The sequence below is a fragment of the Misgurnus anguillicaudatus genome, chromosome 7, assembly GCF_027580225.2.
Source record: "Misgurnus anguillicaudatus chromosome 7, ASM2758022v2, whole genome shotgun sequence".
Taxonomy (NCBI): domain Eukaryota; kingdom Metazoa; phylum Chordata; class Actinopteri; order Cypriniformes; family Cobitidae; genus Misgurnus; species Misgurnus anguillicaudatus.
Genome location: NC_073343.2, coordinates 9304824 through 9317461, shown reverse-complemented (window position 1 = coordinate 9317461; position 12638 = coordinate 9304824). Strand labels below are relative to the sequence as shown.

Sequence of the window (12638 nt, the reverse complement as noted above, 5' to 3'; positions counted from 1 at the left end):
ATTAAAGCTTGCTGTGGCAGATTTAGAGGATTGTAATGACTGACAGGACGACGTTGGAAGAAATTTTGCGCAACAGATTCAGATCATCAATGACAAATCAGTACTCTTGCTTACAGTTCGTGGCTTTGCACAATCGCCAAAGTGAAAGTAAACGCAATCGCGAGTACAAGCACAATTTAAATACCCGATTCCTGAATTTCATACACCATGATAATTATCCATCCAAATCTGTAAGCAAACTCAGAGAGAATGCATAAGCATTTAAATATATTTTTTCTCCCTATAAGTCAAGATAGCCCGACGAGCAGGGCGGAGATGCATTTTGCTAACCCAGCTGCAAGGCATAATAGCCTGGGACATTGGGCTAGCAATTTTGCCCTGACAACAATAAAGTATTATGATTATTATTACTATTATAATGGTAACTTGGTCTGTATTGGTTTAGACATTGCCCTACAAAGGCTAAGTGCAGTAACTATGCAAACATTGAAACCGAGAAAAATCCCCTTAAAGTTTTTTACAGCAACTAGTCAAACATGTTACTGCAATTTTGGCACACAAGTTTCTTTGAAATGGGACAACATTGAACCAGGAGACTTTGTCACAAGACACAACGGATCTCACAAAGCCTTTTTCAAACCTTAACTTAATTTTGACCAAATGCGTAGTTACTGCGCTTTGGCTTTGTAGGGCAGTATAGACCTTCTCGCATTGTAAGGGTAAGAAAGTTTAGACAAGAAACCTTGTCTTACAGCATGTCATACATGAATCTGCCCAATACAAAGTTAATCTAACCATAAAATATCTGCTTAATGGCCAAAGTAAAAGAGCAACTAAAAAAATTAACTACATATAAAATGAAAACATCAGATATTTAAGAACTTAAAAAATTGGACCCAACTAATATTTCACAATAACTGAGGACCTGTTTACTTCTGCCCCAGTGAGCATGTTATAAATCTGTGACTCCCATGCCAGAGGGACGTGCTGCACTTTGTAAAGCAAAAACTACACCCTCTGACATTTATGATCTTCTGGAGGGTTTTGGCATTACAAGAATTTGAAATTGCTTGTCAGGTGACACACTACTGATGAAAAACACAACGAGCAAAGACCCAAATAGCGATGGTCATTTCTCTAGCATTCATCACAAAACAAATCAATGTCAGATCACCAAGATCACTTACAGTGCATGTCTGAAATCAACGTTGACCACACAATTTGTCTCAGCTCTTCAATGTCAAAATGTATCTGTATGTACTATACTGTAAATGGAAAAAAGGGATTGTATAAAAACAAAGAACTGAAGAAAAACTCAATGATAAAGCAGACGATAAAGTACTGCGATGTTTGCTGGGCACGTGACAACCATCTAACCAGCCTGCAGATTCCTGGATCCACATGTAGACTGGAAAGATGCCTGCACACACAACCAGCCAGTGGAGACCATTGACAGCAGACCGCAGAGCAGAAGATGACGGTAAGGTTGACAGCAAATAAATTAAGAAGAACACATGATGATCAATGAGAAAAACAAAGGCTTCATGCACATATAAACTAAAACAGGTACCATCCATCAGTCATGTGAAAAATAGCCAGGTAAAAAAGGCCAGTTGGTGTATGCCTGTAGTACCTTCAGGAAAGCTCAAGCTGTAAAATCTTAGTAAGAATAAAACAAGAAAATACAGCAAGATATGTAGCGGCATGCAGATTATATACTGCATGCCGTTCTCATTTATTATGCTCCAGTTAAGGAAATTTCCAAACAAACATCACTACCCTAATGACACAGCTCTGTTTACTTATAAATAAAACACTCTCCAGACAGGGGCAGGATGAAGGAGAGAAAACAAATTAGATGAAAGTCAGGTGCATATTTCAATGGTGAATGAGAAAGTGTCTCATTAACGTCTAATCCTCAAACCCTTAAATCTGAAAGGTCAGTGAAGGAAACTCAATATATCTCCGTGATGTTTTCCACATTACTTTAGCTCATCTCGCCAATCCTGTTAGACATCCTCTATTGCTCACTCAAACCACACAAACTACTTCTTGAGATTTAATGGGCACTTTTGCTGGAGAAAAAAAATTATAGTGCCTAATATATTGGGAGGCTATGAAAATCACACATTAATCCACTTCTGTTTTACAAATGAGACTCTATCGGTGAAATCCAGGATAAAGTCTCAATCTAGTTTGGAGATTAGGAGCATCAAAGTTTGATTTCAACCACTGATTTCAATCTATGACATCTATCAGTCAATAAAAGATATAGCGTCACATAGTCGTCTTTAAATCATGTAGGATGATTTTATGAAAAAAATAAGTAGCTGGGTTCTCACAGACTGTGTCCCGTATAACATCAAGTGTGGTTTTCCTGGTTTAAACACAGCACAAACTCTTTCTGAACACTTTCCCGTTCTGACAGAAGCATAGAGGAACAACCCAGGATGAACTCAGAGATGAGAGATTCCATTCCAACCCAAATCGGTACAAATGACATCATTACAAGGCCAGACCACCCATTGTGATCCAGGCTCAAATTAGCCTCTATTGATTGAAATATTCTCAAAATGTGCATCGTCCATCAAAACGCCCATCCCTGCAAAGGATTTATGAGTGGAAATGCAGGTGTTCACCTTAGATCTGAAAACAGACGCTGGAAGAGCACATTCGTTCACACCCGGCTGAATTGCACTTGGGCACATAATGCAGCCAATAGCGCGCTGCCCTTGGCCCGAGATCACTGGTGAGATCAACACGAGGATGGGCCTCAAGGGTATCATAGCAAGGAAACGACCAATTCAACCAAACAAACACAAGCTCATATTACATACGTAATGCCATCTCCACATTGCCTTGTTTAAGGGGGATTGAGATTCCTCCCTAAAGAGAACGATGGGGGTTCAATCATTGGAAATAAATCGCTGACACAAGCAAGTAGCTCTTACACCACACCCTAGAGATGACCGCTTGTGGCCTAGTGGGCAAAACAGTGAAGAGGAAAACGATGACGGCAAAGAATTCTGCGATGGAGGAAGAGCTAATAGTTCAAGGGGTTTTGCCAATAGCTGAGCCCAATGTTGATGGCAACTGAGGGAGATACAACCTGTGACGTCACGAACCGCACAGATCAGAGCTGAAAAGCCTTACGACCCTATGATTCATCTTCAACTGGGAGCTCTTTGAAACTGAAGCAGGTTTGGCAGTTACGAAGGGGATTTTCGATGCGGATGATGTTACTTTTCTTTTCGCCAAGACCAGCAGTCTTCAGGCATGATCAAGCACTGAAATAAGACAGATGTCTTCTTGGGTCTGAGGTGAATCTACGTTTTGACATACATAAAGAAATGCCTAAAAATAAAAACAAAAGAAGCAGTGTGTCTTTCTACTAGGGGTGGCACGGTTTATGAAAAAATTCTGAACCTTTCGGTTGTCTTTGTTCGGAGCGTGTGTGCGCTGCATGGTTCGAGGGTTCATAGCATGCGCATGTAGCCTTGTGCCCTGTATGTGACCTCAGATAGCGTGTTTCCCTTTCGCGCAAAAGAAGTTGTGACTGGTGTGGAGTGTGAGTGCTGCAGGTTATGTTACGTGTAGAAATGGCAAGTGGGAGAGAAAAGGAAGTCTGCTTGGAGTTGGAGGATGCGCCAGCGTCGTATAAGTCCAGTGTGCGGAAACATTTTTTATTTCATGTTACCTATGATGACAGCGGAAATAAAACAATAGAAAGAATTATTAGATAGGTCTGTGAGACTGTGGGCTAGTCTCTCTGCTGTCATTTAAACACGAGCGGGAGTAGTGACGAGTTTATATGGATGCAAACTAAAATTATGTCAGAGTCCACTGCTTTTGTTGTAAGTAAACGCTGCACAATGTTTTGTACATGTATATGTTAAAGCTTTCTCTGATATTTCAGCGCAATTGATGAAATAAGATTGCGCAACTTTCATGCACTCGCAAAATGAAACTACGCGTAGATCAGCTGCTTTAGTTTTATCAATGAAAGGCTAAAAATAGAGCTGTACACCGTGTGTTCACGCCAGAAGTCAGAAAAGACGTAAAACATTGTATTCATTACCTCAGGTTAGATAAATAGATGGAGAGACATGTGCGTTTACACTACAAAAGCAATCCGATCAAAAGGGTTTACGACTACCTCTGAATGTGGTTGAAAGTGGTCAAAAGTGGACGTGCTCAAAACGGTTTGAACACCGTTTACACATGGCATTAACGTCGTCCAATTGTGATCCGATCGACGAAAACGCTTGTTAATGCCAATCTAAGAGCTACACTGAAGTTGGCAGTTTGATAAATGCCAGTTATCTTTGTGTGCTAAAAAGGCACATACATTTATATAGATGGCAATACACTTACACCAAATAAATGTAAAGCATGCGAAAACTGTGACCCTAAAATTGTGATACGAACCGAATCAATGGTTTTGTGAACCGTGCACCCCTACTTTCTACAATACGTTATATATTCATCGGCTAGATTTAAGATATCTGCTTTGTATATAAATGTTTTACTGTTGGCACAATCCCAATTCCAACAGTATGGAAGCATTTTACTCCATCAAATATAATTTTGGACAAACTCTATGTCGGAATCAAATCTGGATGTATTAATACAAACTGAGCTTCATTTATGGTACCATTTTTAATTAAAAAAAACAAATCAGCATCTTAACAGGTTATGGACCAGAGGTTTCTTCTCATTTCAATTGTAATTTTCCCAATTAATCCAGTTTAATTCAGCACTGGTTTTAATATGAATCTGGGAATGAAGCCAAAAATGGCATCACATTGATTTTTAGAGGGGTATGAACATTAGAGTCAATATGGGACAGTAAATGATACAGCAAATACCCATTGACGTCCGGCAGTTTGTGGTAATGAACAACGGCAAATACGTTTTAAATGATTTATCGGTTTCTGTCTCAACTATACGAATGATTCATTCAATACGATCATTACCGCCTGTACGTACAACGGTATCGAGGTCAATCAATAACTGTTGATCATAAAAACCAGTGAAAAGAATCCGCCACCAGAAGTCATCCATCCTCGCCAAGAGACATTTCTGCAGTGCTCACAACGAGATACAGCGATGAGCTTTTGGACACGCACACAAAACCAAAATGACAGGAGGAAGAAAGAGTGCTTGCAGCGTTAAATGGCTGGGTTATGAAAGTATTCCCCACTGTTCCTACAGAAGTGCTAAGTCAGCCCGAACACGTTCCCTGCCCTGCCTCTGAAAAGACTTCATTTTGAGAAAGAAGAAAATAAATAATCCTGCCATATAAATGATAGTCTCCTCCCCTCGTTACGCTCCATCTCGCTGGTTATTCTTGGCTGGCTCCAGAAGTATAAGGCAGGTTAAATAGGAAACCCTGTATAGCTCATGCATTTAAATGTGAAGCTCTGTAAAATGGAACATCTAGAAATGACGCTGGGGGAGTTTAATAGCACTGAGTAAAAAAATAAATAAATATGCCTTGCACCACCAGACTACTGATGAGGCAACAATGTTTTTCTATTTCAGCATGGTGTTGAAACGATACAATTTTCCAAATCTCACTTAATAACCCCACCCAATAATTCATTCTATAACAAATACATATTTTACACAAACTCGTGCTTATTTGCATTGCATTTAACTTTCACGTTTCGTTGGGGAACAAGAAACATTAAAATACAAGATTTCATAGATTTGCCTTTTTTGATATGAGAACAACATTCCAGCAAAAAAATGCTTACTTATGCTTGGTAGCATCTGAAAAAAGTGGATCTGACTTGTCTTGCAATTTTCTTGTAAAAATCTTCTAGCATTTTTATCAGGCTTTTATGCTCAGGTTCAGTGATTTCACTTTATTGGTAATAAAGATTGCCATTATTAGTCAATAAATGAAATGCCTTATTTTCACAAATGTCACTTTAGTCATTTCATTGGTATTTAAAAAATGTGACTGTCTTTCGCAGCAAAACCCACTAATTGCATGCACGCTTTTTGTAAAAAAAATCCTTTCTGAATTAAAAGGCAAAATTTTTTAATATACTAATATATTCGGTAAACCTCATTTAACCAGGTAAAACACTTTGCAAGCTCGACAATTGAAATCAGACATTTTCGCACCGTTGTTCATCCAATCTTTCTTCCATGCACTTATCTGAAAAATCGTAACTCTGGCAAAAAGTCTGCCAACAAACTGGGAATTCTGAATGGCCTGAGGCTGGAATTAAGCAGATTTGAAGCAAAAGTATTTAAAGAAGGTATAATACGTGCCGAGAGCATTGGGTCATTATAATATTTTTGACAGTGGCTTTTGCATCTGAGCTTTAAAACATGCCGGACACTCTGATTGGTGCATCCTCGCTTAAGCGTTCTATATCCTACAACACGGAAACCGATCGAGCTTCGCCATCGTGTAGGACATCTCAGTTCTTTAACTTGCGTCTTTTCTCGCTCGCACCCTAGGAGGGTGAGGTTTACCGAATATATTAGTATATTAAAATTTTTTGCCTTTTTATTCAGAAAGGATTTTTTTGGGGGCGGCAGTGGCTCAGTGGTTCATGTAGGTTGTCTACAAACTGGAAGGTTGGTGGTTCAATCCCCGGCTCCACCGGACCAAGTGTCGAGGTGTCCTTGAGCAAGACACCTAACCCCAGCTGCTCCCGACGAGCTGGCTGGTGCCTTGGATAGCGGACACCGCCGTCGGTGTATGAATGTGGGAGTGAATTGGTGAATGTGAGGCAGATTGTAAAGCGCTTTGGATGGCCATAGGTCTGTTAAAAGCGCTATATAAATGCAGTCCATTTACCACTTACCATTTAGAGCTAAGACCCAAAAAAAGGAAACAAGGATGCACAAATAAGAATTGAGAAGCATCCACTGCTGTCACCACTTAACGGTCAAACTGACCTAATTTTTCTAGAACAATACAAAAATCCCATTTCTAAAACAAAACATTTGTGTTTTGTGTTCAGAGAGACAAGAGCTTCAATTATATCTGCCTTTGGGGTTTTCATTAGGTCAGAAAAACATTTAAAAGAATGAAGGGAAAATACATTTCACAATGCCTATTATTTCTACACTTCTGTAACTGGGGTGTCTGAGACCACAAACAAGCATCGTAAAGCCCATTTCAACAGATCAACAGGGTTCAGAAGATTTCTCCATCCAACAAACTCATTCACTACCACTGCTCCCAACCTACTTACAGATGGACCCGTTTCAGAGTTCATCCAGAAAGCAGAGCTTTCTTAGTTTGAAACCCGTGCTCAGTGTAGATTATTTTTCCAGAGGGACCTGAATCTAACGGCTTTAGCCGAATATGATGCAAACCCCTGGGTCAAACTCTGGAGACACATTTTTCTTCTACTACCGTTTTGGTTTTCATTTTGAATGTTACAGTGCTTCGAGTCCGTCTGTTGTAGCATCAGACCCACAACCCAAAACTGAAGGGTCTCTCTGCCCAAGGCGTCTTTGGGATGGGTGTCGACAAGTTCACTCGAGGTGGCTTTGAAATGCTTGCCAAAACCTGGCACATGCCTCTGTGGACATAAACCCACAGCACCGCATCTAATTGGGTTGTCGAACGCTGTGCGATCTTGAAGTGTTGATTGAATGGAATTAACGTCAAGGGAAGACCACCAACGTCACGGCAGCCGTGAGAACAGGTGCATACACACACAAACATGTCCTCAAGGTCGAAGCTGTCTGAGAAAGACACTTAATACTTTGGGGAAAATAGCAATTGGCCATAACACAAAGAAACAATCCAAAAGAACTGACTTCATTCCAAGACATGAGAGAGTCTGGAGAGAGGAGTGAATGCAGCCAAATACAGGAGAGCGGTGGAATCGCTCTGTCGCTTGTACAAATAAAGCTATCAAGAGAGTAGCGAGGCGGAGCAGCTCTGGACCACGGCGAGCGAGGAAAGGGAACTTCTAATGAATGCAAATGGATTCAGACTCCGTGAAGACGAGCAGGGCAGTAACCCAAGTAGAAATTAGAACAGAACAAAACAACACGGGAGGAAAACAAGTCAAAACATCGCCCCTGAATCTGAACCGTAAACATCATCAGTCAAATACTGCAGAAGAAAAAGAGACCTTTAAACTGTGGGCCGGGAGAGCAACTGGACAAGATGTTTGTGTGTGTATATAAGGTAAATATAGCAGGAGAGGTACTAAAAGAGGAGAAAACTGCAAGTGTGTGTTTTTTTAAAGACATCCAACTGAAGTCTATTGAATTCAAAATCTGTTCCCTTAATCCTGATTAGACAAATAAGGCAACACACATCAATTTTGAAAGTTTGCATGCATCTCATACCATGTAAATGTAAAGCTACAGTATAAGCGTGGCATCTTTCATCACCATATATAACCTCTAATGTAGTCACCATGGCAACACCACATTACGTTTTGGTAAGGGGTGATTAGTGGTGTTAGTGGTGGACTCTAATCTGGTTGATTATGCAGTTAAGAACATTGGTGAGATGATATAAATCCTCCACAACTCTTAGCAATAAAATCCTATGAATAATTAAAGCTGTTAGTGGGCACACATTGCTGATTTAAAAACGCTTTGTATGCTAATTTGCAGCTTGTTAAAAATGATGTTCCCTGCAGAATGTGACATGAAGACAGTGTTGCGTTAAACACATGACCGCTCATAAAAAAGCGTCCACATCAAGGGGGATTTGCTGCTGCTAATAATAATAATAATAATAATAATAATAATAATCACAATGAAGTTTCTATGTTTAGCTTGTATAGGAAAAGTGGGTTTGGATAATGCAAGGACAGACGACAAGATAGATGTATGGACTGAAAATATTTATTAATACAAATATTGCCGTGTTCTGACTATCATGATTAGAGCCCGACCGATTTATCGTTTTGCCGATTTTATCGGCCGATATGAGCATGTCGCAGATATATCTGTATCGGCGTATAAGCCGCAGATATGAAGCCGATATGAACGTTCCTTACAGAACACATTAAATGCTTTTGAAAGATGTAAGTACTTGTTTGTCCAGCAGAGTGCGCCCTATTGGTTGCTAATGGCGACTCAGGTCACTCACTGTAGTGACATCAGCCAATCCCCCACCCCCTTCACTTCAGTCAGTCTCTCAGTTCAGGTGGCGGCCGGGGCAGTCACGCGGTTTCTTCAAAACATTTTACACCTGGTATTAAGACGCGCTTTGGTCGATTGGATTATAAGTGGACGAGAGAGACACATTCCTGTTTACATTTGGTGGTTTTAATCAGTCTTTTTTGTCCACTTGCGAGTTGTTTCAAACGGAAGCGGAAGAAATGACGCGAGGCGGAGAAAGGACGCGCTTAAACTGACGCGCAGTCTGTGGGAGTACAGCTGCTTGTGCTGTTACATGCTTATTTCAAAGCAATTGATTAAATAAGCTCGCGCAACTTTACACCCTCGCTAAATAAAAGAGGCGGAGAGCAGATGCTTTAGTTTGATAAAAGTTTAAAGTCCCGGCAGAACACTGTGGGTTCGTGTTATAAAAACGTTGTGCAGTACATTAAACATAAGCCTACATCAGTATGTTGTCAGTAATTCAAGCATTGTCGTCTTAACGGTAAGTTTTTAATTAATTTGTGAAGTCCATAACTTACTCTAAAGCTAATAAACAATGACTTTATAAGTTTTCATTTTTTAAAATAAGCCCAATATAACATTATTCTTGTCAAAACTGACAATGATTTAAGTTATATGTATTTTGTTTTGTTTGTGTTTTAAAGTTATTTATAATAAGTCAAGTTTACTGTTTTGTGCACTTATATCAGAATAATTTTGGATAATAAAGTTTATTGTTAACTTGTAAAACACACCTGCCTATATTACATATCTTTGTCACGTCATTTTAAGTGTTTGATCACCACATTTGTGGTGTGATCATAGAGTGATCATTGCAAAAAGTATTTATATATAGTATATTCTGTTAATGTATATAGTGTATTCTATGTACAGTACTGTAGTAGTATAATATACTGTAGTATATGTGTACTGTACTATAATATGCACATAATGAATATCGGCCGATATATCGTTATCAGTCTTTTTTTACTCTCTAATATCTGTATCGGCATCGGCCCCAAAAAATGCATATCGGTCGGGCTCTAATCATGATGACTGAATTATTAGTGTGGAACTTCATTTGTTTGATGACAATTACAATGTCAAAGCGTAACAAAACATGCTTCATTTTATAATTCTGGAATTATTGGGGGGGGTCTAATGGTATTTCATGCATTCAGACTATTTCATGCATTCTTTAACACAGTTAAAGAGTTGAATTCCTCATGCAAAACATGGGCAAAAGTTCAAATAACCATTTGCAAGCATGATGAAGTATTTCTGTGCCGAATGCATTTCATATGGGTTTGCTACAAATGAAGAGTTTCGTTGCAAAACGAGATAACCACCGTTTTTTTAATTGTTCAGAAATCTTGTTTTTTGGTTGTGCGTTCCAATTCATTTCAATGCAACTGCAGTTGGTTTGTTTTGATTTAAACCTTCATAACTTAAAAAATACAGCCAAGTAGCACCATAAAACAAAATAATAACATAATAACATAATAACAAACATGTTTTGACAAAAATGTTAAAAAATTTATTTATCTCGTTTTGCAACGAAACTCTTCAAATTTCGACCATTAAATCTGATGTGTAAGCAGTGCAGGAAGTACAGTGGAAGTCCTTATATGGGCACTTCAACTGGAATAGCACACACAAACACATACACGCCAACCAAAAGCAGACACAAAATCAACGTCACCAAAGTAGTATGTTGTTATTTGTGAGGAATATTAAAGCTTGTTCAGCTTCCCAATGAACCAGCATTATGAAAATAGTGAATGTAGTTTGTTTATCTGGGGTAGAAGAGAAGTTGTGCAAGTGTGTTTAACACTGGATTTTATTGAAATGAAACAATTGGGTAGCCTGACGTTGTCATACTCAATTCTAGTCAGAATTAGAGTCTGAGACCGCTCCATTGAGCTATAATTATGAGGCGTGTCTTAACCGAAAAATGCCTCTGCACTCAATTGGATAGACCTACGACCAATCAGAGCAACGGGGTGTGAGACGTATGTTGAAATTATGTCTTTTGCAGCCTGACCGAACTGCTAGTTATTTCGCTACAATGACACTAACATTGTAATTATACTAAGTCTGAGTTAGCGAATGTACATCAACACCTACTATGTTTACAACATTTCGTTTATATCACAACATTAAGTATTTACTAAGTCTTACAGTCAGACTATCTCTTACCATTTGTACGTTTGGTGAACTTCATCCACGACGATACCCATTACGTTCGCTTGAAAATATCGGGGCCTAGCATGTCCCTCCACTTATTCAGCAACCACGATTCCGGGCTTCCGAAAAAAAGCTGGCAACGACCGCTAATTATATCCATCTCGTCATGCACGTCGAGTTGCATCGCCGTGATACCCATTTCAGTTGCGACCAACTTTTGCCGAATCCCGTAGGAAAGACGGCAAAATCAACAAATGCCTCGCTCGCGTTCTCCGTTCCTCTTTTAAAATCAATGTCGAAATCTTTTAGAACAGACTCAATGTCAGAATCCACACATCTGAATTCTACAGCGGCAGCCATTTCATTGTAAACAGATTCAACACACGTGTTTTTTGGTGACGTGGTTCATTACGTTACTGTTGATTATCTGTCCATCATCGTATAAAGCCCGCCCTGACAATTTGATTGGTTCGACCAGCTTTGGGTCTAGAATAGTAGCTCCACAACGCAGAAACCCCATACCGATCTTCCCGATCTCAAAATCTTGTCGGCGAGGCTAAGATCGGCTGACACCCAGGCTAACAATTGGGGTCATGAAATGATAAAACAATGGGTTAGGAATCGCAGGCTGTAAGTAAAACTGCATCAAATGTTGGTGTTTTGTTGGCAATCTGCGCTTAACTGCCTATAATAAACAAAACATACATGTAGTGAATCGTAAGTTATACAGAGATGGTAAGATAATGTTTTGTGTGTGTTGCCTGCTTATGACTCGCTCCGCCCGCGGTACACCTTTAAAAGCTATGCTTTTTCGCAAAGTAGCGGTACAGCTGAACTTTCTTTTATAAATCTGATAAAACTAAAGACTCTTTGGAGATATGAAGAATGCAGAACTACTCTATAGGTACTCAAGATTAAAATGAGATTAGCAGAAACAGTGCGTGTTATGTGACCTTTAAAGAAATATTGGGACAGTTTTGTACTATTCTGGCAGTTTAGAGATGCAATCTTGTTAGATATACATCCCAGGTCACTAATGACCCAAATATGTAACAATGATTGGGAAAACACTCATGTATTTAAGGGTTAAGAGGAAGTGTCTTCAAGAATACTAAAGATAAAGTAGCCTCTCTGCAAAAAGCTGCCTTGACACATTTGAGTAAAACTAATAACACACAACATGAATCAATTGACTTTTTGTCAGAAGCTTTAAACATTTTAAGTTTAGAAATTAAAAGCTTGGAAGTCAAATATTCAAAAATTTTCAATAATACATTTACTAAATGGCCAAAGCCTTTTCATATTGTCCCCAGAAGAAAGACACAACGCATTTGTGTGTTGACACTGAC

At 39.2% G+C, this 12638-nt stretch overlaps 1 protein-coding gene across 1 annotated transcript in view; it reads right to left on the bottom strand.

Moving 5' to 3' along the window:
- The window catches only part of ttc27 (tetratricopeptide repeat domain 27), a 158170-nt gene that overhangs the window by 92283 nt on the left and 53249 nt on the right, over window positions 1-12638 (bottom strand). The gene's annotated exons all lie outside the window — the stretch shown is intronic.